The sequence below is a fragment of the Salvelinus namaycush genome, chromosome 23 (genome assembly GCF_016432855.1).
Source record: "Salvelinus namaycush isolate Seneca chromosome 23, SaNama_1.0, whole genome shotgun sequence".
Taxonomy (NCBI): Eukaryota; Metazoa; Chordata; class Actinopteri; order Salmoniformes; family Salmonidae; genus Salvelinus; species Salvelinus namaycush.
The window spans coordinates 42,671,144-42,675,398 of NC_052329.1; positions in this window are offsets into that span (position 1 = coordinate 42,671,144).

Here is a 4,255-nt window from a genome sequence, read left to right on the forward strand (position 1 = left end):
AGAGTGTGCCCTCTCGCTTCGCCTCTTCCTCTCTGCTGAAACTACACTGTATATACAAAAGTATGTGGACACCCCTTAAGATGAGTGGATTCGGATATTTCAGCCACACCAGTTGCTGACAGGTGTATAAAATCAAGCACACAGCCATGCAATCTTCATAGACAAACATTGGCAAAAGAATGGCCTTACTAAGGAACTCAGTGACTTTCAACGTGACACCGTCATAAGATGCCACCAAGTCAGTTCGTCCAATTTCTGCCCTGATAGAACTGAAAGTGCTGTTATAGTGCAGTGGAAACGTCTAGGAGCAACAACGGCTCAGCAGCGAAGTGGTAGGCCACACAAGCTCACAGAACGGGACTGCCAAGTTCTAAAGTGCGTATAAATCGGCTGTTGCAGCACCGAGTTCCAAACTGTCTCTGGAAGCAACGTCAGCACAAGAACTGTTTGTCTGGAGCTTCATGAAATGTGTTTCCATTGCCGAGCAGCCGCACACAAGCCTAAAATCACCATGCGCAATGCCAAGCGTCGGCTGGAGTGGTGTAAAGCTCGCTGTCATTGGACTCTGGAATAGTGGAAAGGTGTTCCCTAGAGTGATGAATCATGCTTCACCATCTGGCAGTCCGACGGCCGAATCTGGGTTTGGCGGATCCAAGGAGAACGCTACCTACTGGAATGCATAGTGCCAACTGTAAAGTTTGGTGGAGGAGGAATAATGGTCTGGGGCTTATTTTCATGGTTTGGGCTAGGCCCCTTAGTTCCAGTGAAGGGAAATCTTAACGCTACAGCATACAATGATATTCAGACGATTCCGTGCTTCCAACATTGTGGCAACAGTTTGGGGTAGGCCCTTTCCTGTTTCAACATGACAATGCCCCTGTGCGCAAAGCGAGATCCATACAGAAATGGTTTGTCGAGATCGGTGTGGAAGAACTTGACTGGCCTGCACAGAGCCCTGACCTCAAACCCATCGAACACCATTGGGATGAATTGGAACGCCGACTGCAAACCAGGGGGGTGGAACATCCTCCTCTGTGAGTTTCATAAAAATATAATTGGTGGAGTAAAAGGCCAGCAACACGCCATGTTTTTCAGAACCCGATGAATTGACACCATATATACATTCTACAGACCCTACCTACAGAGTATTCTCTACAATAATTTTACTGTGGCACCCAGAATAGTGTTTGCTCTGTAAGCCAATATGTATTCCATATACAGTGATTTACCTTGTGGCCAATGGAATGGGTGGAGTAAAAGGCCAGCAACACTCAGTATTATTCAGAGCCCCATGAAATGAGTATTCCCAACCCCACTTTTATATCAGCACATATAATAATTTTTTCTATATAAACCAATATGCAATTTATAGGCCTACAGTGTATTGCATTGGGACCAATGGAATGGGTGGAGTAGAAGGGGCTGCTTGTTATTTAGACCACAGTCATCCAATAAATAATAGTTTATATATATAGTTTAACATATATAGTTTAACATTATGCACTAGGCAAAGCTGCAAAAATGATTGATTTCGTATAATACACATAGCATTTTTAACAGACTTTTATTTTGAAATCGGAAAATCGGAAGTGTTAGTGTTGATGCCTGCACATTAATGTTGTTACCATGACGCTATTGGGAAAGACGCAATAACATAGACGTGTTCGAATACTCATACTAACCGCACTATTTGTGTCGTAAATTGAGTATGTAGTATGCTTATTGGTCATAGTATGGATATAGTTAGTATGCCAGATGTCGTACTAAATTCGCCAAAATATGAAGTATACAAGCTGTGGGCACTATTTCCGTGCTTTTAGTGCCCATAATGCAATTCTTCGTAAAATAGGCGTGGCTTCACACCGTTTTCAGATTTTAAGAAAATGGCGGCAAATATGCACAAACTCATTGCTTTAAAGGGGAATGGAAACACTAGAGCTGTGTTCGAATACCCATACTAACATACTGTACAGTCGTGGCCAAAAGTTTTGAGAATTACACAAATATTAATTTCCACAAAGTTTGCTGCTTCAGTATCTTTAGATATTTTTGTCAGATGTTACTATGGAATACTGAAGTATAATTACAAGCATTTCATAAGTGGCAAAGGCTTTTATTGACAATTACATGAAGTTGATGCAAAGAGTAAATTGTTGCAGTGTTGACCCTTCTTTTTCAAGACCTCTGCAATCCGCCCTAGCATGCTGTCAATCAACTTCTGGGCCACATCCTGACTGATGGCAGCCCATTCTTGCATAATCAATGCTTGGAGTTTGTCAGAATTTGTGGGGTTTTGTTTGTCCACCCGCCTCGAGGATTGACCACACGTTCTCAATGGGATTAAGGTCTGGGGAGTTTCCTGGCCATGGACCCAAAATATCGATGTTTTGTTCCCCGAGCCACTTAGTTATCATTTTTGCCTTATGGCAAGGTGCTCCATCATGCTGGAAAAGGCATTGTTCGTCACCAAACTGTTCCTGGATGGTTGGGAGAAGTTGCTCTCGGAGGGTGTGTTGGTACCATTATTTATTTATGGCTGTGTTCTTAGGCAAAATTGTGAGTGAGCCCACTCCCTTGGCTGAGAAGCAACCCCACACATGAATGGTCTCAGGATGCTTTACTGTTGGCATGACACAGGACTGATGGTAGCGCTCACCTTGTCTTCTCCGGACAAGCTTTTTTCCGGATGCCCCAAACAATCGGAAAGGGGATTCATCAGAGAAAATGACTTTACCCCAGTCCTCAGCAGTTCAATCCCTGTACCTCTGGCAGAATATCAGTCTGTCCCTGATGTTTTTCCTGGAGAGAAGTGGCTTTTTTGCTGCCCTTCTTGACAGCAGGCCATCCTCCAAAAGTCTTCGCCTCACTGTGCGTGCAGATGCACTCACACCTGCCTGCTGCCATTCCTGAGCAAGCTCTGTACTGGTGGTGCCCCGATCCCGCAGCTGAATCAACTTTAGGAAACGGTCCTGGTGCTTGCTGGACTTTCTTGGGCGCCCTGAAGCCTTCTTCACAACAATTGAACCGCTCTCCTTGAAGTTCTTGACGATCCGATAAATGGTTGATTTAGGTGCAATCTTACTGGCAGCAATATCCTTGCCTGTGAAGCCCTTTTTGTGCAAAGCAATGATGATGGCACGTGTTTCCTTGCAGGTAACCATGTTTGACAGAGGAAGAACAATGATTCCAAGCACCACCCTCCTTTTGAAGCTTCCATTCTGTTATTCGAACTCAATCAACATGACAGAGTGATCTCCAGCCTTGTCCTCGTCAACACTCACACCTGTGTTAACGAGAGAATCACTGACATGATGTTAGCTGGTCCTTTTGTGGCAGAGCTGAAATGCAGTGGAAATGTTTTTGGGGATTCAGTTCATTTGCATGGCAAAGAGGGACTTTGCAATTAATTGCAATTATTCTGATCACTCTTCATAACATTCTGCAAATTGCCATCATATAAACTGAGGCAGCAGACTTTGTGAAAATGTATATTTGTGTCATTCTCAATTTTTTAGGCCACGACTGTATACTACATACTATTAGTTCATTCTAGTATACTGTAAACGAACAGTATGACTTCAGTTGAGCGTGCTAGCTCTTTGTCTACCGGAAGTTGATGCTCTTGCTCTTTCTAGCTAGTTAGCGTAACAAATTACTAGTTAAGACATTGTACAACATCGGGTGTGTTCTTAAATTCAATCTGGAGTGCCAGAGTGCGCTCCTAAATTCAGATCATTGACAGATTGTCCATTTGTAAATTCAGAGCGTTTCGCTCTCGGAGCGCACACTGGACCCTCGGGCCTAGCAGTAGGGTTGATTTGAGCGTTCTGAACTTACAACAGCAGTCAAGCACCCAAGTTAACATTGGCTAGCTTTCTAGCTACTTCCAGACACAAATGAGACCACTCTGACTATTTTACTCGCCCTAGCAGTTTTCATGTTATCCAGAGCGTTGGTGAATGTAACTGTGCAGCTGGCAACAATTTAATTACGCTTTTTTGCCGACGTTTACTGACACTGGCCATATTCAACTGGTGTTGAGTGCTCCTAAATTCATTATTCTGCACTCTGGTACACAGATGAGAGTGCTCTGAAATCGGAGTAGATAGCCAGAGCGAACGACTATACCATTTAGCTCAGCTAAGAATGACAGAAATAACCAAGTCAATAAACGTTGGGTAGTTAGATAGCCTGTAGTTAATATACTGTCAAGTTTGATGTATAAGTAGCCAACTAACCATAGGTAGCTAGCTAA